This window comes from Mesoplodon mirus, assembly GCF_964341445.2.
Source record: "Mesoplodon mirus genome assembly, chromosome: 4".
Classification (NCBI taxonomy): domain Eukaryota; kingdom Metazoa; phylum Chordata; class Mammalia; order Artiodactyla; family Ziphiidae; genus Mesoplodon; species Mesoplodon mirus.
In genome coordinates this window covers 33,430,665-33,454,960 of record NC_138979.1, presented here as the reverse complement: position 1 = coordinate 33,454,960, position 24,296 = coordinate 33,430,665, and the positions used below count along the sequence as shown (strand labels likewise).

Genomic DNA, 24,296 nt, shown 5'->3' with positions numbered 1-24,296 from the left:
CATCAGACCCCACTAGGTATATTCTTGTGCCCTCCAGGCTTGGTGTGAGATACCAAGTGCAAGTGGACAGGCAGACACAAGTAGTTTCTACCACAGAGAAAGTGTATGCTTCATGAAGGCCATGTGGCGGATATGCTGAGTTGGCTACAATCTTTACATGTGATATGCATGTGTCATAGAGCCCGTGCACCATGGGATAAGGGGAGGGGAGCAAGGGAGCCTTATATGCAAATACATCGACATAATTTGAAAATGAGAGGCACATACTCGTCTCCAGCAAAGGGGGCTGCACACACAATACAGAAGGATGGCGGCTCACCATTTACAATGTCCAAAACTACTCCCTCCCCCCTACTGCATTCAAAAAGCATTTCTAAGAAGACCTGACTCATTCTAGGTTTACGTTTTCTCCTGTAAACTGCATCTGTATATCATGTACCCGTTTCTCTACTGCGACTCAGAGGTTTTTTCTCATCTATTTGTATGATCTCTTTTTATGACAAAGATATTAGAGCTTTGCCACATTTCCTGAAAATCCTTTACAATATTTTTCCAATCTGTTGCTTGCTTTTTTAGGTTGAGAGATTTTTTAATACTAGAGAAAGCTTTACGAGGTAGAGTTTTAAGATGTATTGGTCAGCTTGGGTTGCCATAACAAAATACCACAGACGGGGGGCCTAAACAAAAGAAATGTATTTTCTCACAGTTCAGGGACTGGGAAGTCCAAGATCAGGGTGCCAGCCAATCTGGGTGCCAGGGACAATCCTCTGCCTGGTTTACAGACCACCTGCCCTCCATGTCGTCACATTTTCTCTTCTTCTAAGGCCACCAATCCTGGGGCCCTACTCTTATGACCTCATTTAAACTTAATTACCTCCCATAAGCTCTAGCTTCAAATACAGTCAATGGGGGGTTGGGGGGTGGTACAGTTAGGGCTTCAACATATGAATTTTGAGAAGATGATACAATTCAGTCCACAGCATAAGAAAAGATCAATTGTCCTAACCTCATTTATTCGAGTCCTTCCTTTTCCCCATAAGTTTTTTTGATGCTCCCTCTCTCTGTCTTACATTTTATTTGTACATAGAAAATGTGTCTGTTTCTAGAATATCTGTTTTCTTTTTTTGTCAATGACCCAGTTATCTATACTTGCTCTAGTATTGCACCATTATAACACACAAGTTTCTCTCACTGCTCTTACCTTTCAGAATTATCTTTGTTCTGGCTTATTCTTCCATTTAAATTTTACAATAATTTGATTAAGATATAACGTTTAACCTCCTTTGGAAATTAATTGGATTATCTTGAACCTACAAATTAATTTTGGAGAAAAGTGACATTTTTGCAATATTTAGAATTTTCAACAAAGAATTGACATAAGCCTGTAATTTACTCAAGACTTCCTTTTTAGCTCAATAAAGTCTTGCATTTTCATCATACAGATCCCCCCACTTTCTCATTCCGTTTATTTCTAGGTACTTTGTGATGCTATTATGATGTGATGTTGTGTTGTGTATTATGATCATTGCTACTAGTGTGAATGAGATCTCCTTTCCCAGATTATTTTCTGATTGGTTACTAGCTATGAAGACAATTGTGCTACAATAACTCTGTCATGCTTGATGTCAACTGATTCGACCAGCAGCTAGGATAGGTGTTGCCCTCCCCTCCCTTGCTGTTCTATGTATGTATTATGCTTTCAAAATTTGTATGCCTGGCTAAAGAGTTTCTAAAGCCATTGCCACATGTCCTGCCATTTCACCAAATTTTTTAAATTGTTGTAATAATTCATCATTAATTCTTCTGAATTTTCTAATTTTACAAATCCTATGAGGTACAAATAATGATACTATTTTCTCACTTTAAATAGTTAAAGGTTTAATTTCTTTTCATGTCTTATTTCACTGGCCAGAACTTCCAGAATATTCAATAATAATGACCAATAACTGGGTAACAGAAAGGCCACAGAGCTTTGCAGTGAAACATACCTGGTTTCAAATCACAACTCAAACAGTTCCTAGCAATAATCTACTTTAAAGGATCATTTTAAAAATTAAGGATAATGTATATGAAGAGCCTAACACAGTGCCTGGGAGGGAAAAAAACTCTCAAGCAGCAGTGATTAAAATTATCATGATTATGGTGATGGTAAGCAAACTTGCTTGGTCCTTGAATTTAATTGTAATGACCTGCTGGTTTAAGACAAATATGCTTTATGACATCAAGGAAATCTGCTCCTATCCCATTTTCTTAGTTTTTTCAAGGAACAGATGTCTCATTTTAGCAAATGCCATTGTGGTAACTAAAATAGTGTTTTAGATACGAAACAAACCAAGTGAAAGACGCAACTGATGAGACTAAAATTCACTTTAAAGGTTATACTTTTCTCTAATGTCTTTTAGGAGCCACTCTTAATACATTCAAATAAAAATATAAAAAACATGTCTCTCTCATCTGTAATCTATGTTCATATCTACCAATGTAATCAGCTGTCAGCCTTCTTTGGAAAAATGACTACTGCTCCCCAGATCTGGCAACTTTTTCATATGACTCGAATGTAAGTTACCAAAGCTCCTAGGACACCTACCCAGGAAAGGTGGCCAGAGGAAGGTCACTCACCAGGTCAGAGGTGAGGGTCTCCAAGGCAGAGCCTGGTATTTATTTATTTATTTTTTGGCTGCATTAGGTCTTCATTGCTTTCTCTAGTTGCGGCAAGTGGGGGCTACTCTTCATTGCGGTGAGAGGGCTTCTCATTTGCGTTGGCTTCTCTTGTTGCAGAGCACAGGCTCTAGGCACACGGGCTTCAATAGTTGTGGCCCACGGGCTCAGCAGCTGTGGCTCGTGGGCTCTAGAGTGCAGGCTTAGTTGCTCTGCAGCATGTGGGATCTTCCGGCTTAGGGCTCAAACCCGTGTCCCCTGCACTGGGAGGTGGATTCTTAACCACTGTGCCACCAGGGAAGCCCCAGAGCCTGGTATTATACATTTAGATGGAAAGTAGCCCCATAAGCCCATTGTTGATTTGCTCCAGGGCTATTGAATTTCACTCAAAAAGGAAGAAAAGTGGAACCCTGACCGTAGCACTGAGCAGAGAGGAAATCGAGTCGGATACCTACTGGGTGACAATGTGGCCATGGTCATACCTTGCCCCTGGGGTGTACATGAACACAGCCTTTGTGAAGGATGAGTTGGCAGTATGTGTCAAGAGACATTAAGTTACCCATGCCTCACAAGAGGAGGCCACAGCTGTGTGTGTGTGTGTGTGTGTGTGCACTTAATATATGCACAGAAAAAGACCGGAAGGCAGATATAAGTACACCAATGTGTTAAACTTGGCTATTCTTGTTGTGGGAATTATAGGTGGGTTTTATTTTCTCCTAAAAGCTCTTTTTGTTTTTGAATATACAAGGTTTTCTTCTTCAACAATGTGTTAATTTAACATTAATCTAATGATGTGTTAATTTAATGACCACAAATAGAGAAATAAGTATTTTTAAAGGGTTGCATTGTAAGCCACAGTCGAAAGCATATATAGCTGGAGAGCTAGAAGCAGTGAACGAATGAGACAGAGATAAAGGAAGGGAATACCTTTTTAATAACAAGAGTGTCCAACAATGGAGTGGATTGGCTTAATAATAATGATAAACATCCTATACAAAAATATCTAAAATATTTTTGTATAAAGGTAATAAGATTTATGTTGAGTGCTCACTATGTCCCAAGCTCTTCACGTGTGCTTTACATCCAGCCTACAAGAGAGGTATAAAGTCAACTCATTTTACAGATGAGGGAACTTGGGCAGAGAGAGGTCAGGGCCATGCCTCGGTCACATGACTGTGAAGCAGCAGAGCGGGCTCTCGCCATTCAGCCACCCCCTGCAGGGCCCTCGCCCCTCAAGGTGCTCAGGCAGAGGCTGGACGGCCAGCAGACCCCTTCCCTGGGTGGGGTGGGGGCAACCAGAGATGCTGTAACAGCAAGACTCTAAATCACAGGCCCAGGTGGAAGCTGCGTGACATGCAGGAAATGTCCATGCTTTGGGGTCACGGGCAAGCTATTCATCATCCCTAAGCTCCAGTTTCCTCATCTATAAAAAAAGGAATATTCCCCACAGCACACACAGTTACTGTGGGGATTAAGGAAGATCACTCATTTAAGAGGCCTGGCAGTCTACAAACCTCAGAATGCCAAAGACTGTGGGCAACCACCAAAAGCAATGAGATTGGCATGGAAAAGAGTCTTCCTCGGAGCTTTCAGAAAGAACCAAGCCTGCTGACACTTTGATTTCAAACTTCTAGCCTCCAGACTGTGAGACAATAAGTTTCTGTTGTTTAAAAAAAAATAAAGAAGACTGGTAAATAAAAAATAAAAATAACAGATGCCTGGCAGAAGTTATTTCCCCTTTCCCCTTTGACTTTCTCCCAAGAAGAGAATGTCTTTTAAAGCAGACATTGTGTGTGTGGGTGTGTCTGTATTTTTACATAACCCTTGAACAAAACTTAGCTTCTCTGTGCCTCAGTCTTCTATCTATAAAATGGGCATAATAAGAAATAGTAAATCCATGAGGTTGCTATGAGGATTAAAAAAGCTAATACCCATAAAGCACTTAGAATGATGTCTGGCACATAGTAAGCACTTCTAAACGTTTGCTAAGTAAAACACACACACAGACACTAACAAAACTTACAATCATTTTCTTACTGTAAGGAATTAGGTCACTTCTGTGATTTGATTTCTATGGCTCTGTCTTACAGGAGTGCAGGAAGGGTGATAGTGGGCCACAGAAGAGGGGGGTGGCCACAGGACTGACTCCTCTGCAGCCCCACGTGCAAAATGCTCCCCAGGGTGATGCTATTACAAGGGAGACACAGGGGGCTGCCGCACACCCGGGCAGCCTGAGCCACGGTCCTCGTCCTGTGCCGACCTCACCATGCCTCCCTGCTGAGAGCTCTGCCTTTAAATGGCTGGCCCACCCATAGCCCAGGGAGGGGTCAGCAGACAGGCCTCAAGTGTGCCCCCACCCCCTCTCCCAGGTCCCTGCAGGGCTCCACAGATGCACACCCCCTGCCCTGGACTGAGGCGGACACGGCTCCCTCCTCACTACACCGTGCTCTCACCCAGGAGAGCCTCACCTGAGCAGGTGCACGTGCCCCCATCACAGCCCTGGGACCCCACGGTCCCACACTGCCTTCAGAGGGTTCACGCAAGCCAGCAAGGGAGCCCAGAAATCCCGGATGAACCACCCGCGCCCACTTGACTCTGGTTCCCTGTGGGCGACCCAGGCGGGCACTGGCAAGGGATTCCACTGAGAGAAGCGTGGCGGTCATGGTCCGCACCTTGACTTCCCCCGCAGTTGAGGGCTGACCACACATAACAAGGAGAGGCTCTAGTGCCACAGAAACATGAATGCATCCTACGGACCAGAACACCACGTCAACATGCAAATCAATCCTAAAAGCAGAGGAGGAATTGTCAACTGTACGAGTAAGAGTTGCCACGTGTGGGGACTTCCCTGGTGGTCCAGTGGGTAAGACTGCACGCTCCCAATGCAGGGGGCCTGGGTTCGCTCCCTGGTTGGGGAATTAGATCCCACATGTATGCCGCAACTAAGATCCCTCATGCCACAACTAAGGAGCCCACATGCCGCAAGTGAGACCCAGCACAGCCAAATAAATAAATAAATAACACATAAATATTAAAAAAAAAAAAAGTTGCCACATGTGGTAAAGTCACTGCTCCCCTTCAGGTCTCCCCTCGGGGTCTCCTCACCTCCCATTCTCCCTTCAGTCCCCCGCAGCCAGGCCTTTGTCCCTGTCACCCGGCTAGGGAGCTGGCGTCATCACAGGGGTCTCATCTCTGCCCCCGCCCTTTTCTGTGGGATGCAGCTGCCCACTCCCCATCACCAGCACTCTCTCCTGGGTTGCCAGGGGCCGCATCCTCTCCCTCCCACCTCTCAGGCCCGCCTTCTCTCCTTGGCCAGCTCACCCTCCTCCACCAGGCCTCCAGGCGCTTACACCACTCCCTCTTCTCTGTTCTCCCTCCAGGTGAACCCATTCAAGCACCGGCATCAATGCCATTTCTGTGCTGGTGATTCCCAAATCCAGTTCTCAAGTCCTGCCGTCACGTCCTAAAGGTCTCTCCGTCCTCTGGGTTCTCTGCTGGCCTATCGCAGGGCCTCCTCCCTTGGTCCCTCTGCATCTACTCTCCCACTGTTCGCACAGGAGTCTGAGCTGACCAGTCCACCTCTTACTTCTCTCCTCTAGCGGCTTCTCTTTGCTCTCAGCACAAATATGGAGTTCCCTGCAATGATCAGCCAGTTACGGTGTGGTCAGGCTGCTGTCCACCTCTCCTGCCCACCTCTTCGGCTCTGGCCACACAGCCCTATCAATCTTAGGAACACACTGTGTTCCCTCCCACCTCAGGGCCTTTGCACATGCTGTGTCCTGTGGCCAGAAAGCTCTCTTCCACCTCTTCACCAAGTTAACTCCTAACGGTCATTGAGATTCAGCTCAAACATCACTTTTCCAAGGAAGCCTGTCCTTGGCCAATCCCTTCCCCTCCCATTCTAGGTCTGGTCCCTGGTGATTCATTCTTACTGTACCTGTACTTCTCCTGTGAATGAATGAAGGTCACAGTGGTCCAGATGACAGATAACAGGGCCTGAATGATGGAGCCACCCAGAGGGCATTCAGGAGGAAGGAAATGATGTTACTGCCTCAAAATACATGATGTGTCACCGTCAGAGCCCAGAAAGGAAGACTCTAAAAAGCCTTGGTCACCTGATCCTCCTACACTGAGACTGCACGGGGCAAAAAATTTCTGGAGGAGGAAGAAAAATACGGTTGGTTCGGTTGCATATTTACATCTACCACACCATACACTTGATATATGGGGACTCTGAAGCAAAGGAGAGGTGTGATCGCTTACACCTTCCTCTGTCCATTTATTCAGAGGGTCACGCACAAAATAGGCATCTGGTTCTAGTTGCTATGCGACTCAGTTTCCCTATCTATTCTCCAACTAAGAAATGGGGTTAATCAGGACATCCCTTCCTTCTGCAGAAGCTGCTGTAAGAAAACGGGGCCTGTTTCAATTACACACAGCATTTGCAAAGCTCTGATTTTGAGCCAGGAGCTGTGCTACAAGCTGGTCGGTCAGAGATGAAAAGACCCCATCCTGCTGCTGACAGGTTCAGTCTTGAGTGTGATGGAAACCCAGAGCCAGGTAATTTCATACTGAGAGCTGTGTGCTGTGCAAGAGACTGACACTGGGCGGTGGGAAGGACCAGGAAGATCCAAGAAGGCTTCCTGGAGGAGGCCACACCTGTGCTATCCTGGCAATGGACAGCAAACGCTTCAGGGAGGAATGATGCACGATATAAAAGATGCTCTTTTCCTAAATGTATTCCTCTGATTGCTCCAGAATTTGTGAACAGACTCATTCATGCCCCTGCTTCGAGGGGCATGCCCTCTTGTTCATGTCCAGTCACTGGAGCTTTCTGGCCTTTTACTCCAACTGCAACTCCCAACAGGATCTAGAATTATTCCCCCACCTCAAATGCAACCGTCTTGTATAGCTCCTTGCTCAGGATCCCTGGTCATAACCAATGACAAATGCACAAATAGACAGAAATATCTCCATCTACAGCAGTCCCACGCCAAATGCCAGTATTGCCCCCAACCCAGGAAATGCTGTTTCCGTTACACACAGGGATGGAATGACTGCCTGCCCTTACACAAAGTTGAAGGTTTTTAGCTCATTTCAACTGCAGTACAAGTTGAGGCTTTTGAAAGCTTCACCAGAATACAGAAAACAGATCTAGCTTATAATGCAGCATCTAGCTAAGGACTATTTCACATTTCAAATGCAGACACAGTGTATAGAATTCCTAAAATACAGTATAGGGAGGAAAAACCTGGGGAAAAATGTGAAACTTGAGAGCATTACAGATGAAAAGAACATGAGGAAATGAAAAAACATTTTGTTCCCTCCCCCACTATTTCATGTGAATCTAAATAAGAAAAATATCCCTTGATCTTCACATTGCAAAAAAATGTTATTGACGTGCAAACTCTCACAATACAATGACATAATTTTTTTTTTTCTTCTGCAGTACGCGGGCCTCTCACTGTTGTGGCCTCTCCTGCTGCGGAGCACAGGCTCCGGACGCACAGGCTCAGCAGCCGTGGCTCACGGGCCCAGCCACTCCGCGGCATGTGGGATCCTCCCAGACCGGGGCACGAACCCGTGTCCCCTGCATCGGCAGGCCGACTCCCAACCACTGCGCCACCAGAGAAGCCCTGACATAATATTTTAATAACCATTCAAATAAACAAAAACCAAAAGGGTCTCTCCATGGTTGGGAGGGAGTGAGGGACAGCTAACCAAAGAAAAACGCTCTCTTCACTATTCATTTCTCTTAGAACAATTCTTTTTGCAGAAAGCACATCAAATATCACAGCCATACCTTTTCAGAGGGATTAAACAAAGATCTTTCTTCCTTGTGACCAGCACCTTCTTGGGAGAATCTGTTTTCCGTGTAGAAGAAATGTCAGAAACCTCTGGGAGGAAATGAGCTGCATTTGTATTCCGCTCAGAAAATGTCATCACAGATCTGTTTACCTTAACTGTGGACCATGATTCAGCCGTGACAACTGTCTTGCATACTGATCAATTTATTTGCAGCAAAATTTCTAACGTTAACTGCTTAGGTTCTGAAAAATTGGTGACTTGGATTTCTTGTGCAACCACAATGTATGTTGAAATCTCTAGATTGTTATCAAAACATTTCAGGCAGAGATCAAAAAGGATTCCTCCTGTTGTGCAAGGGAGAAAGGGTCCCTTCCACTTCTGGAAGGAAGGCAGGGCACCTGACTCCCAAAGGCCCTCCACAGGGTGGGATTTTTGTAGCACAAGGTACAGAAAAATCATTAGACTGAGAGCCAGGGGACTCTGGCCCCAGGTCCTTGCTAGACTTTAACCAGCCGTGTATCCTCTGTAAGGCAGCCCTCATCCAAGGGCGGGATGGGTAGGGGTCTCTGCAGCAGGGCAGGAGGTGGTAGACATGGGAAGAGATGGCCAGTGGACCCAGGAAAGGAGGAAGAGGCCAGGTCCTTCCTCCATCAGCTGGTGTCTCCCTCCTGGACACAGAGCCCTGGCTGTGGGCCTGAGTCACTCCTAGCCAGCAGGCAGGTTTGGCATTAGGGAACTGGAACCAGTCCAAGGGCAGCCTGGGGAGATGCCCTCCCACCTCAGCTAGCTTATGCAGAGCCCTGCTCCCTGGCCCGAGTGGGCAGTGCTGTGCCCTTTAGAACACGGACACTGCACCAGAGCCCACTAGGGCGTTAGCACCTGTATTCCCACTAGTGTCCAAGCGCACCTTCCTGGCTGAAGGCCCTGCATCCCTGCCTTGAACTTTATAAAAAGGGTAAAACACAGACCCAAGAAGAAGACGGGCAACCAACAATTCCAGAGGAAGAAAGGTAGGGAGGTTACCGATGAGGTTACCGATGAGGTTATGATTCTGGAAGAAGACAGGAAGAGTGAGCTCCACACTCAATCTGGCTGCCTTCTGGGACATGACAAACAAAGGCCCACATATATAACCACAACGGGGCCTCAACCACGAATTGTCCCATGCTTGAGTCAAATACGACAGCCAGAGACCATCAGAGGGAAGTGGGTCTCATTGGTCAGGCAGAAGACAGGCCAGGTCACCTGGGTTGTAGGCTCGGGGTCTGTCAGTGGACAGGCTGTCCCTGAGAGGGTCTTAGAGGGATCCTCAGTTAAAACCCAGGCTGTGGTTGAAGGAAACTCCTTGAGTCAGGAGGAGACATGAAACTGTCTTCAAATACGTGAGAGACCTTCCTGTATGAAATGGAAGAGGCCAATTCTTTTTTTTTTTTTTTTTTTTTTTTGCTGTACGCGGGCCTCTCACTGTTGTGGCCTCTCCCGTTGCGGAGCACAGGCTCCGGACGCACAGGCTCAGCGGCCATGGCTCACGGGCCCAGCCGCTCCGCGGCATATGGGATCCTCCCAGACCGGGGCACGAACCCGTATCCCCTGCATCGGCAGGCGGACTCTCAACCACTGCGCCACCAGGGAGGCCCGGAAGAGGCCAATTCTTGATTATTGCCAAGGCCTTGGCATGGCGGCCAAGGATATGAAGGGTAAGAGAAGAAATGAATGATTCACATGTGTGCTGACTGTCCAAATACAGTTTGAAGTTGAAAAGAAACCAAATGAACTAAAACGTCTGACATAAAGTGAAAAGCTAATAAATTATGGAATACCCACACAGATGAAAATCACTCAGCCACTAAATATCATGATTTCAAAGAATAATGTTACAGGAAAATGCTAAGGGTACATTAATAGAGCAGGATACAAAAGCTTAGAGACAAACATATATCTGTCAGGGATCCATCAAAATTCAGCTTCAGTCACAGTATTTGCCCTGCTTCTGAACGAATGCCTTGACCTTTGAAAGGACGAGCAGTGGAATACCCATTTCAGGATCGTTTCTGGCATCCCTGAACTTGTGGGTAATCAATGACCCTATAATCACATGGGTCACCATCGTTATCTACATCTATAGTATATCAACAGCAATCCCAAAACAAGGCACGCCACACAAACTTACTGTTCAAGTCTGAATGTTCACTTTCAAACATAAATAGGCATTCTAGACGAACTAAGATTGAAAAGCTCCTTATATATATGTTTCAATTCTCCCTATCAGATGGTTTATAAATATATTGTTGTAGGAGTATAATGTGTGATAATTCATTGCCATAGGCTGAAAGCTATTAATTTTACGTGCAAAACCAATTATTAAGAATTTTCAAATACTTAAATGGAAGAGAAAATGGGGAAATAATACAAATATTAAGGGAGAATGCATTAGCTTGCTGCCTTTTGGAAGACTATTATATCCTTTTTCAGCTAAGATGTCTACAGAACAATAATAATACAAAGCAGAATAAAAGAGATTATCAGAGTATGCTGTAATTAATTTTTTTTTTAGAGATTTTGAAAAACTGCTTTTTAAAAATTAATTAATTAATTAATTAATTTTGGCTGCATTGGGTCTTTGTTGCTGTGCATGGGCTTTCTCTAGTTGCAGTGAGCGGGGGCTACTCTTTGTTGTGGTGCATGGGGTTCTCATTGTGGTGGCTTCTCTTGTTGCGGAGCACAGGCTCTAGGCACGCGGGCTTCAGTAGTTGTGGCTCACGGGCTCTAGAGTGCAGGCTCAGTAGTTGTGGCTCACGGGCTTAGTTGCTCTGCAGCATGTGGGATCTTCCCGGACCAGGGCTCAAACCCGTGTCCCCTGCATTGGCAGGCAGATTCTTAACCACTGCGCCACCAGGGAAGCCCTGTAATTAATATCTTTGTGGAGCTGTTTGGTATATGTACTGGCCTTCATAGCAATAAACTATCAAGATTTTAAATTTTTAAAATTTATTTGTTTAGGTCATGTATCTTTCAAGAAAAATTCTTATTTGGAAGTTTTCATATCTGTACAAGTATGAATTAATAGCCAGCTTTGTCAACTTTGCTACCTCAAAACCGCACGAGAGAAAACCTTCAAAATCAAGTACATCAAGCTGATCTAGAGGAAATCATCATCAGTCTACATGCAATTAAGAAAACAAAGAGAAAAAAGAGGAAATGTTAGGGAAATATGAAGTCCTCCTGATACCTCTCGTTCCTCCCCCAAACTCAACTGCAAACAAACATCTATTTAGTATCACTGACTGTAGCATGATGAACACAGGAGCAATCAGCCATGAACAGTGCCCATATATTATTCTGAGTCAGATGTCAACCTTTTACAATGTAACTACTACTAATAAATAATAATAAAATAGTAATAAAACCTACTTTTGTAAAATGTCTGGCTTTCATTCAACGATGGTGATACTCAGCTCCAGCCTCAAACACAACCAAACGTTGACTTTGATGCTCAGACATTCAGCATTAGGTCCCATGGATTTAATTCAATGCACCTCTGATACACACATACAGTAGAGAAAGATTCTGTGTGTGTGTGTATGTGTGTGTGTGTCTTGAGGTCAATACACTAAAAAGGGGACAAAGCTATATTTGAATGGTCAGATTACCTGTGATTTTTATTTCCCACTTACCATTTTCTGTATCTCTACGTTGGTACAATTTAGAATACAGTACTCTTATGATGGGGGTACAATGCAAGTGGTTGATTTGAAAGTGAAGGAGCAGGCGTGGGATGCTGGACCCGTGGGCAGGCTGCTTGGGAACTTAGAGCACAGAGCTGGGAAGTGGAACAGAGGCCGGCAGGTGGGAAGTCGTGCAGCACCTACAGCTGAGCAAGCTCACCCTGGAGGAAGGGGAAGGGGTGGTGGGCGGGAAGGGGGCGTGGCTCCAAGATGAAGTACCTGCTGAGCCCCACAGCAGGGCTGTGAGAGAAGCATCACCATCCCCATTTCCCAGGTGAGATAGTATTTATTCTTTTCTGATGAGAACAGTAGTAAATATACGTGGTAAACAATCTGAAATATTCAGGAAAGTGGAAAGAATGGGGAGATGAGGCCAGACAAGAGGAGAGGAGAAAAACAGGAGAAGAGAAACAGAGATGGTGAGACTCTAGCCAAGAAAGACTGGGAAAGTAGTCATTCGAGGTGAGGGACATGCTGCCGCCAGCTCACAAGTGGGGACGAGGGACAGCGGTGGCCAGAGGCCTGGGCATGTTCCTCCTGCCCCTCATCCCCCACCCCCAGTCCATGACTTCTCCACGCCCATGGGCAGTGGGGAGCGAAGGCCCACTTCCCTGCACACACAGGGGGCCGGTCATTCCAGTCAGTACCATTCAGAAACAGGACCTGGTCCTGAACTCCTCACAGCTGTGCCGGCCTCTCAAACACAACCCGATGCTTACCTAGCACTTGCCAGGTCCCAGGCACAGTGTAGGCGGTGAATACAGAGAAAGGCAAGAGGGAGCCTGAAAAGGTGAGGGAGGAAGGACCAGCAAAGAGCCCAGGACACGTGGCTGTGTGAGAAGTGACACACAGGTAAGTTCACAGAGCCCCGGGGACTGGAGGTGTCAGCACACCCAAACCTCAAGCAGCGACGCATGGGAAGGGTCCAGAGGCTCTGGAGGCAATGAGCTGGTGGACTTGTAGTGAACACTGTTTAACCAGTAAGCGACGGACAAAGCGAGTCAGACTAGAGTCTCAGGGATACCGTGGCCTTATCAATTCTCATCCAAACAAGGACACTTCTGACAGAGAGTGGCACATATATTAAACCAGACTACACGCAGCTGTGTGTGGACGCCAGGTCCTGGACGCCACAGTGAAAGGGGTGGGTAACACCTCTGGAGCCAGGACCCATATACCATGAAGCAAACGCACCCCCACCAGGACACTAGATGGTTAATGATGTGGGGGATGTGGGTCACCTGGGAACACCACTGCCGAGTTTAGACTCCCCGAACCACCCAGCAAGCAAGACTTCCATACCTTCACTCAAACCCTAAGGAGGCGGCGCTGTGATGGAGACCCTTGGAGGCACGGGGTGGAAGCAAGATCATGCTGTTACAATATGTCATTTGCTGAGCATGGGTCTCTAGTCCCTGAGGGCAGAGAGCAGTGCCTATTCATTTTTCTTAGGGACTCGACACATCTTTCAACGACTGCCATGCTTTCCTTGTTGCCATGTTTGAGATGAACTGGGTCCCATAGAACAGGGTTCCTGGAAGCCTTGCTGAATGCTCAGATCCCAACTGCTCTTCTGAGTGATTTACCCACCTGTTATAGACTGCTTTGTGTCCCCGCGAAATTCATATGTTGAAACCCTAATCCCAGTGGAATGGCATTTGGAGGTGGGGCCTTTGGGAGGTCATTAGGTCCTAAGGATGGGGCCCTCATGATGGAATTAGTTTCTTTGTAACTAGAGACAGGAGAGAGCTTGCTTCCTCTCCCTGTCTCTGCTCCCAGCCATGAGGACACAGCAAGAGGGAAAGAGGCCAGCGCCTTAATCTTGGATTTCCCAGCCTCCAGAACTGTCAGAAATAAATGTTTGCTGTTTAAGCCGCTGGTCTATGGTATTCTTGTTATAGCAGTTTAAACAGTCTAAAACACCACCTCTGGCCTGAAAGTCAACAAGAAACAGAGTGCCTGTCTGGTGAGAAGTTGGGACTTCAGCTATAGCTGGCTCACCCAGGCTGGATGAAGCCCCTGCCATGTCCTCGGGTAAAGACGGGAGGGGGAAGCTCTATAATGGTGAGAGCTGGGCAGAGACAGGGAAGGGCAAAGGAAGTGGATGGCTTGGGTGAAGACAGTGGAGGTTTCCTGGACACCTGGATGGAGGTCATTTGCTCACTGGTGCAGAACATCATAGATGGGATGCCCAGGCCACTCAATACATGTATTTCACGTGAATAAATGAATGGGTGGAGGAATTAATTTTACTCTGAGTGCTGCTCCAAGGGGCACATAAAAGGTTCTCAATGATTCAGGTGCAAAATCAGTGCCAAGTAACCAATGGCAGTTTTGAAGCCATCTCTGGAGCCCACACACCACCCATGTCTGACCCGGTAACGACCTTGGATAGAGTATCCTTATGACTGCCCGCTCCATGTGGAGGGAGAGAGGGGAGGAAGCAGGCCTGAGACGGAGGAGTGTGATGAGAAAGATGCACAGGAGGCACTGCCGTTTGGATTGGGAGGAAGTGGAACGGATGAGAAGGGGGTGGGGGGGAAGGGAGGACTGGGATCCCAGTCCTTGCACCCAGGACTTAAGAAAAAGTCATGACTTACTTCACTCTGAATGACAGTCTCTAGGTCCATCAGAGTGAAGTATGTCAGAAAGAGAAAAACAAATACCGTATACTAACACATATACATGGAATCTAAAAAAAAAAAAAAGGTCATGAAGAACCTAGGGGCAAGATGGGAATAAAGATGCAGACCTACTAGAGAATGGACCTGAGGACACAGGGAGGGGGTAGGGTAAGCTGGGATGAAGTGAGAGAGTGGCATGGACATATATACACTACCAAACATAAAACAGATAGCTAGTGGGAAGCAGCCACATAGCACAGGGAGATCAACTCGGTGCTTTGTGACCACCTAGAGGGGTGGGATAGGGAGGGTGGGTGGGAGGGAGACGCAAGAGGGAAGAGATATGGGGACATATGTATATGTATAACTGATTCACTTTGTTATAAAGCAGAAACTAACACACCATTGTAAAGCAATTATACTCCAATAAAGGTGTTAAAAAAAAAAAAGAAAAAGTCATGTAAAATCTCCTTGAGGTACCACTTTTTACCTCTCTAATCTAAGCTCCTGGTTTCCCGCCTGCTTACCTCCACCGTCCTGCTCCTGTACATTTCCTTCCCCTCTCCTCTCCCTCCTCTCCTCTCCCTCCCCCGTCTCTTCCACTCCCCTTCCCCTGCACTCTTGCTCCATTACTGCCCCCCTTGAGCCCCTCCCTCTCCACCCCTTGTCAATTTTCTCTTGACCCCTCCCTCTGTCCCTTGCTTGCTGGTCCCACTTCTCAGCCCTTTGACATCTCTGATTCCCACCAACCCTCTCCCCGATACAAAAGCACATGCACACCTCCACCTAAACTCTCTCTTTCTGGGGTCCCTCTGCCCTGGTATTCTCCCTCAGGACTCTATCTCTGGCTTCAAGTTTTCAGGTGCAGTCACATGCGACTGTGTGAGTCCACATAGAGATTAATGTCAATGAGGAAGGCAATATTGTTACACACGCTCAAGTCTATAGACGTCCAGCGTCATGCTGTCGCCTGGGGAAGGACCAGCGTTTCTCATTCAGGAAATCTTGTCAAACAGGAACAAAAAAAATAAGAACGCTTCTCATTCTTTAAATGCAATTCTTCTCATTCTTTACATGCCTTTACTTGAAAAAGAAGAAAAAAAATGGGAACACACCCCACAAAGAGTTGATTAAGGATATCACTATCCTTCCAGAGATATAACATCTCCTTTGAAAAGTTTTATGAAACAAAGTGGTTTCCTTGTTGAATATATTCCTTGATGAATGTAATTCATCCATCATGCGAGAAATACGTTGTGCATTCAGTTTTAAACAGTGAGTGACTCTACAAATACAAAATATGCAAAAGAGTAACAATGTTTACACGCAAGGCATTAAAGTCAGTTTTCTTTTCAAAGTGATTACTGTATTGTTTTTGTGCTCCTTGGTGCCAAAAACCAAATGGATTTGTTCCCCGTGGCCCAATTTCTGCCAGGACCCTGACACTTGAAGGGAGGAGTGGGTGAGCTCCTGGTGAAGGAGCTACTGAGGTTTCCTAGAACCATGGAAAGCTTGGGCTGGAGAGGCCTTCAGTGGTCATGAGACCACACTCTACTTATAGATGAAGACCCCAGGCTCCAAGAGCTCATGGGAACATCACTCTGTGTCTCAGAGGCTCTGGCCCAAGCAGAAAAGTCCCCCTCAGTCCAGACCATCTAAGCCAGAGGTCGGCACACTTCTTCCGTGAGGGGTCAGGGAGTAGATATTTCAGGCTTTGCAGGCCACGGTTTCTGTGGCAACTACTCATCTCTGAGGTTATGGTCCCAAAGCAGCCATAGATGGTATGTAAGTGAGTGGGTTTGGCTGTGTGCCAATTTATCAACTGATATTTGAATTTCATATAATTTTCACATTTTGTAGTATTATTCTTCTGTGGGCTTTTTTCCCCCAACCATTTAAAAATGTAAAAATCATTCCTAGCTTGTGGGCCATAGAAAAATAGGAGGCAGGCCAGATGTTGTCCATCAGCCACTATTTGCAACCTCTGGTCTAAGCAAATGAGCCCAAGTCTCCTGCCAAAGCAGGTCCCAGAGAAGCTGAGGAATCTTCTACCTCTAATGCAGCTGACGGTGGGCAAGGCATTGCCCTCCCACTGTGCCCCAGAGATGCAGGCGAACAGCAGCAAGTGTGTGTATTTCATCATGGTCCACACCCAAAAGAGTAGTAGTTAGATGGGAAACAGATGTTGCATTTTTACCTATTGAGAAAACCCCCAATCTCTGAGGCTGAGCTCCCAGGAGGGCTCCACCAAGTCAAACCCTCACAAGATCTGTGGTCAGTTCCATCAGGCCACCTGAGAAGGGGACCGGGACCACCACACCTGGACTTGACCCTGAGGCAGAGGAGGGGCCCAGGCAGAGATCAAGGGGTGGCTGGTCATTTCACAGAGCTGCTTCTACTGCTTGGCCTCCTGCAAGATGATCCCCACCCAGCAGGCCACCCAAGCATGGCCAGAGAGGGCTTCAGCCTCTGGGTGATCTTTCAAGGAGGATGAGGGATGCAGAGCCTGCCCTCGGCACCAAGACCAGAGAGCTGGCTGGCCAGCAGGAGCTGCCAACAGAAGTGCAGGCAAGGAGAGAAAGCTGCAGAGACCTGCAGAAGCAGCTGGATGAGCGGGAACAACAGCTCAGGCTGGGGGCTGAGAAACAGCTGACTGGGTTGCAGAACCAGGGTCCTTGCAGTAAGCAATGGAAACAAACTGTCCTGGCCACGAGGCCTGAGGGGAAAATGCACACGGAGAGGACAGGAGAAGATGAAGCAACAGAGAGAGAAGAATCGGGCCTGGCCTGCAAGAAGCGCCGGCCAAGCTGCTTCCGCCCAACCCCACCCATAGCCCCGACGAGGGACGGTCCTGAAACGGGCGTTCTGGGAGGAGGCTCAGAGCAGGCAGGGCCCCTCCGTGCCACCTTCAGGATCCTGAAGGAAGCCCCGCAGCTACCGGGGAAAGGAAAGGCCAAGGGGCTTTCAGAGGAAAGGCGCTGGCGGGAAGAGGGCCTCGGGAAGACTGCCCTGGAGATGGGGGGCTGGGGGGGGGCTGGTCCTCTCGTGACCAGGACATGGGCAGGAGCAAGGGCCATAAAGACTCCACGCAACCCATCATAACCCTGCTGTTCCCGGCAACCCACCTGTCGGAACAGCGCCAGGGCCTCTGGAAGGAGACCTTGTGGAGCAGGCAGACGGCCTGCTAATCGCAGGGCCTGGGCTGCTGACTTTGCAGGGACAGTTCGGGGTCTGACTTCTGGTTCTGTTGTTGCCTTTGCAGTAAGTCCCCTACATACAAACAAGTTCCATTCCGAGAGCGCGTCCGTAAGTGCAACAAAGTTAGGTACCCAACTAACACAACCGGCTGTATAGGACTGTACTGTAATAGGTTTATAATACTTTTCATACAAATAATAAAAAAGAAACAAAAAAATGTTTAATCTTACAGTACAGTACCTTGAAAAGTACAGTACCAGTTACATCACCGCTGCTTTTACGCTTGCTTCTGGGCATCCTGGGTTGGAAATAAAGATACTGTACTACTGTCCTCTAAACAGTACTGGATAGCAAAGTACACGAAAGCACAACCACTTGTACAGGATACACACACGTGACAGTGTTCGCCAGACACGTGAACTAACTTATGTGACTGGATGTGCGAATGCACATTCGCATCTTTGAAAGTTCGCAACCTGAAGGTACGTGTGTAGGGGACTTACTGCATCTGAGGGATGGGGTGGTGGCGACAGGTGATGGTTGTTTTTCTCAGAAGAATTCCACTGCATGGTTCCCCTGACTGCTGCCCACTGCCCCATGGCGGGAGGTCAGGGGGGCGAGGGGTGTGATACAATAACCTGGTGAATGACATCAGTGAGGATGAGCAGAGTGTCGGCTGGTGGAAAACTCCCCTAGGACATGGTCTGAGGTTGGAGAACGTGGGATTCATCCCTGTGCACGCACCACCCAGGACAGGGCCCAGCACAGAGCGGGGCAGACTGAGCTCGTGGGTGAGCTGACCAGGGAAAGCTGCACAGGCTTTCCCAGGTACACCGTCCTCCCCCCACCCAAGGTCCGGACAGGCTGCCTAAGTGACTGCTTTCAAGTTTCTGGCGGTGCGGGGGATGGAGGAGGATATTATGACCCTCATTCCCACATTCCCAATCCTGACGATTTCTCTGTGTCACTAAAGCTAAAGAGACCACCTGAGCAGAGCAAAACCCCAAGGTCACAACCAATATCCTTGAAGCATCAGGCAGATCCAGCCCTTCAAAGACATCAGGAGAAGGGTATGGAGAAGCCAGGAAGGAGAGCCTAAACCATTTACACGTCAAATCTGAGACCGGCGGTGGTGGCATCTGGGGTCCTCTGGGCTCGGTCTCCTCTGGGCTTGTTCTTCCTGGCTCCGGGGTATCCCAAGAGGGAATACACCCAGGGAGCTTTTGGAGGGGAAGAACTTTGACTTAGGAGCTCTGCTGTGGGTTTGACTGGTTTGACCATACAAATGACACATAGTTGACCTTTCCATTTTCCCACGCGTCTACCTTAGATCCAGGGTCTGGAAGGAAACTGGCCAGCGTGGCTGGGGGACAGGGGAGAAGAGAGGCTGGTTGGGCCTGGGAAGTGGGGAGACCACCTAGATCTCAGAGCCGGGACCACACACATCGTCATACAACCTGCTGACTCATCTTAGAGGGTGAAAGCCCAGTCACAGATATGGTACCGATTCAGAAGGCCTAGGAAGCCATGGTGGTACCAGGAACAGAGGCTCTCATCCTGGGGAGGAGACCTGAAGGGCAAGAGAACCCTTCTGAGGGGATGAAAAGATCCTGATGACGGCTGGTGGTCCCTCACCGGCTGCCCTGTTGGCACTTCTCAGAGGGACAGTGATGTCCTGTGGATGTGACTCCAAGGGGGGCAGAGTAGGGAAAAGGACGAGATGCCAGGCAGGGGTGCAGGGGTGCTTCTGCCGCTTCCTAGGACAGAATGGTGGTCGTGACCCTGGCTGGCACGAGAAAGGGCCTGGCTTTCTTGATTGGGCGGAGGCTCTGCTGGGAACTTCGACCCAGCAGTATTAGGCCACAGCATCCCTTTGTTCTGAAAAGCTGTGTCAGTCAAGTTCATTTCCTCTGCTTTCTATCCTAAAAGGAGGCTTGGAACATAGAAAAGGCATTCTGAGAAGAAAGAACCTTCTGGTGACTTACACTGTATCAAGTAAACCCTGCATATTTTCCAGGCCACTTCCTGGCGCAAAGGATGTGTCAAATAAACATTGAGGGTTAAGTTCATTACACGTCACAAAATTATTTTTGTCTATTTCTAGATCCAGGGGCCAGATGTGGATATGAGCAGATGGCAGAGAATGAAAGTTGGGAATTGCATGTTAAAGGGACAATGCTCACTTTGAACCGAAAGTGGTTCTCTGCTTCCTCAGAATCCTCTGCATCTCTCTTCCAGAAGAGAATGGAATTCGCCCCTATTAAACTGAAGAATCTGCTCTGTGAAGGCATGTGTCAGGGACGTGGGACACAAAGCTCACGGTCTCAGTTCTGCCAGTTCCTCCTCTGTGTGACCTGGACCCTCCTTCAGTACCACTTCCCACATTTATCAACTGAGGGCACTTCGGCGGACAGTGGTTTCAAGCAGCTGAGATCATCCCTGCGGTACAAGGTTGTACCGCAACACAACCGCAATACAGCTGCGGTATAAGGTTGAACACAATGCTGAGGCTGGAACACAAGAACATCCAGGTCCCTTCTTTGCTCACCTGTGAAGCTGGGTGAGCCACACTCTGACCCACCCCCGCTGCATCTGTAAATGATGCAACCCGTGTACTCATGCCTCATGAGATAATGTCCAAGAAACAGTTAGTAGGTCAATATGGCAATGCACATACGAGCATGGCTCACTGCTCAGCAGTCTCCCTAGCGTCCTCCGAGTCTGTGCACAGACATGGTCAGGGTGAACCATTCCACAGCACTGCCTCTTGCAGGGTTGGAGGAAAGCACCCAGATCTTGGGCCTCTGGCCCACAACGAGTGTTCCACTCAGTCATTAGACGAGTCCAGTCCTTATTATGCAAACACCAGTGGTGTGTAAGTCCCTGTACTCAGCCCGCAGGTCAATACAATAGACAAGCAGAGACTGTCCTTCACCATCATCAGGACCAGCTGCTGAGGGTGGGTGATCTAACCATGAATGCCAGAGAGACACGGCGAGGCAGAGTGGGGCTGGCTGGGCAGGAGGAAGGGAAGCTGGATGCAGACTGTAAGCCCTCAGGTGACAGGAACGAGGAGGAATTATAGTAGAACTGAAGGGTAGCAGAGAACGTTCCAAGAGCTGGGACGGGACTGTCTAAATGCCTTATAAATGAACACGTCACCCAGCACGCACCAGGCAGGGCCTGGGGTCGGGGGCTGTCGGGCCATGGCTTTATCATAGGGATCCCTGCTGTGACTACAGGGTTAAAATCAATGACCTGTATCTTCCTAAGACGTACGACTACATGATCTTCAACTACTTGGCACTTGGCAATGATGTATGGACTAGAGGTTCCACGGTTCACCTCAATCTTTATATTCTAAAACGGAACTCAGTTTTTCCTTCCCGAACCATCTGGTAAGCTGACTTCCATTCCTTCCATCAGCAGAACCTCACTTGTTTTGAATCTTGAGGCTCAAAACTCCCTGCTTTCCTTCCGTTAAGGTTTTCTAGGCAGCCGTCTTCTATCAGGTGCCATGCCAGGCACTACTGCAAACTCAAAATTGAGCGGGATGGTCCCATACAGACTCAGTTTGAGCTGTGAACAAAGAAGTAATTTTTAAATGTCTTAGGAGAGAGGGGGACAGGGACACAGAGCACACAAGCTCAGGTCTCAGCAGGATGAGCCTCAGCTCTCTACAAGCCAGACAGTGAGCTCCCGTCAGGAACCAAATGGGCCAGCACCTTGATCTTGGGCTTCCCAGCCTCCAAACCGTGAGAAAATGAATATCTGTTGTTGAAGCCACCGGGTCTGTGGTATTTCGTTATGGCAGCCCAAGTGAATACAGTTGGTCAACAGCACCTAGTCCAAAAGAATGCCTTTCATTTGTGAAAGGTGTTCTAAACAATTTAACCAGATTAAGAGTAGTGAAAACTTTTTTCCTCTTCGTGGACACCGAGGGAAACCAACCCAATGAACGATGACCACACCCCTGTGTTAACCAAGTCTTCCCTCTCCTCGGCCCTGCCCCCTCCTAGGTAGTGGCCTCGGGAGAAAGGGGCCATTAAGAAGTTGGCTTTTGCTCTGATGGAAAGAAGGTCAAGAGGAGCTGAATTCTGATGGCAGCCTGGGACTCCTATGATTGCTGTTCTAGGTATCCTATTAAGATAATATCCTAAAACCCAACTCTACTTGTCCAGCTATGCTCAAAGTAGAAAATATGGGGACCAGGGGACTCCCCTGGAGGTCCAGTGGTTAAGACTTCACCTTCCAATGCAGGGGGCGTGGGTTTGATCCCTGGTCGGGGAGCTAAGATCCCACATGCCTCAAGGCCAAAAAACCAAAAACATAAAACAGAAGCAATATTATAACAAATTCAATAAAGACTTTTAGAAAAATGGTCCACATCAAAAAATCTTTAAAAAAAAATTAAGAAAGATAATATGGGGGCCAGCATGACCCAGGAGCTGTTAGGAGCTACCGATAATCCACATTTATCTTGAGAAGAAGCACGGACCTCAAGAATCTACCTCCCTGGCCACAGAAGGCAATCAATCACATTTCCATCTTTTCTCTTTTATCCATACACCAAATAAATGGTAAATCTCCATTTCTAAAGAGTACTTAATTCAATCGAGCCTCCTGGATAGACTGGGGAACCTGAAATAGGGAGCAAATATGGATCACGACCCTCAGAGGTCACCCTGTAGAGATGCTATTGATATAGCTATCTTCATCGAAGAGAGTGGAAAAGAAACGTGCGTCTTAGGGTTTCAGATTTTAAAACAGCCATTTAGAGAGCCACACTAGCAGAAACAGGAAGTCTGCTCTACATTTAAGAAGTCAAAGATTACACAGCATTTCAGGCTCCCAGGAAGGACATTCCTGTCTTGAGCTATTTAAAGGCATTTGAGTCCCTGTTCATCCTCATCTTGATTACCTCATTTATGTACATCTTGACAGAAACAAGGCTACTCTGAGCAGACCTTCAATACTGTAAAGCAAAAACACCCAGTGTGCCAAGAGTTGGTCAAGAGCAGCTGGATATGGACTAATATCCCGTTACTCTGCAAAAACATCTTTGTGGTAAGTGTTTATTTTAACAACTCGCTTGCTGTACGTCTTATGTGATCCTTCAACTTCAGCGCTTTGTGCTGCAAAACAAGATTTATTTTTCACAAGGAATGTTACAAAATTCATGTCAGATTCGTGGAAGCAACCATAGATAGAGACAGCTCCACATTCGCATCTTTGAAGCAAAGATTCTGGGTTTCAGTTGTGTCTGGAAGCCTGAGTTTGTGAGACAAATTAGAAATCCATCCTCTGCCTGTTTGTCTTTTTAGGGCTCTTTGGGAGGAAAACAGTAAAAGCTGTTTTGTCAATAAACCAAAGGAAAATTATGACTCAGACAACTGAAAGGAAAGGTTTTAGGTGACAGTGAAGCAGTAAGGGTACAATCACTTTGGCTTCCACCCGCAGGCAGATTTTACAGCACTATTACAGACAAGAGGGTGCCATAGTAAAACCACGTGGGACATTGACAATGACACTGCCGTGGCTGGCCTGAGAGCATCTCCAGGAGACGTGGCACAGGCTGTCCTGACCGGAGAAGCAGCCCCACTGAGGGAGAGGAGTCCTCAACTTGGACTGACTTTACCACTCTATAGTCCTGCCAAATTGGGAAAGCTTCTGAGCATCTCCCCAATAAATACAGGAGTAAAGTGACATAAAACCAAACTTCATGGGAGTGGTGTGCAAACCAAATGAAGTAACCACAACCTGGGACACACAAAAGCACCTGATCAATTACGGATAATCAATCATCTGTTGAACTGCCTGTCCCGTCCCCTTCTGCACTTTGGTGACAGTGCTGAGAACCACGTTAGAGATATGCCCTCCCACACACACACTCACAGTCCATGTGGCTAAAGTGGGACCCCAAGAGGGCTCCTCGGGTGGGCACATGCCCAGATCTGGTCCGTCAGAGTACTGCATCCCCTGGCAACAGACCCTGGCTCAGTGACATCATCTGACTTCTGCAGGAGTTTCGCTGATGAGATGCAACTGGACCACCACTCGGGGAGAGCCTGCCTGAGATTACAACCAGCACAAGAGGAAGGGCTAGAGGACCGAAGGAAAGGTAAGCAGGGCCGTAGGTACGGTGCCAGCACCTCTGGATCTTCATCTGAAGCCAAACGCCCGCCTGGCTATCCTAACTTTAGGAACAATTCCTGCATGGTTTGTTTAAGCTAGTTTGAACTGGGCCGTCTGTCTTTTGAGAGTGAAAGAATCCTGGCAAATA

At 47.5% G+C, this 24,296-nt stretch overlaps 1 protein-coding gene across 6 annotated transcripts in view; it reads right to left on the bottom strand.

The window, feature by feature from the left end:
* Nucleotides 1-24,296, bottom strand: part of ARNT2 (aryl hydrocarbon receptor nuclear translocator 2) — a 192,503-nt gene that overhangs the window by 148,184 nt on the left and 20,023 nt on the right. Inside the window, exon 1 of one of the 6 annotated variants that reach the window (XM_082619589.1) lies at nt 15,750-15,769. The exons of 3 other annotated variants lie outside the window; for them this stretch is intronic. The gene's annotated coding sequence lies outside the window, so the exon portion shown is untranslated. Of the gene's footprint in view, nt 1-6,595; nt 6,618-8,461; nt 8,542-15,749; nt 15,770-24,296 lie in introns of those variants that run through there. 2 more of the 6 variants (XM_082619591.1, XM_082619593.1) reach the window with 2 other exon arrangements.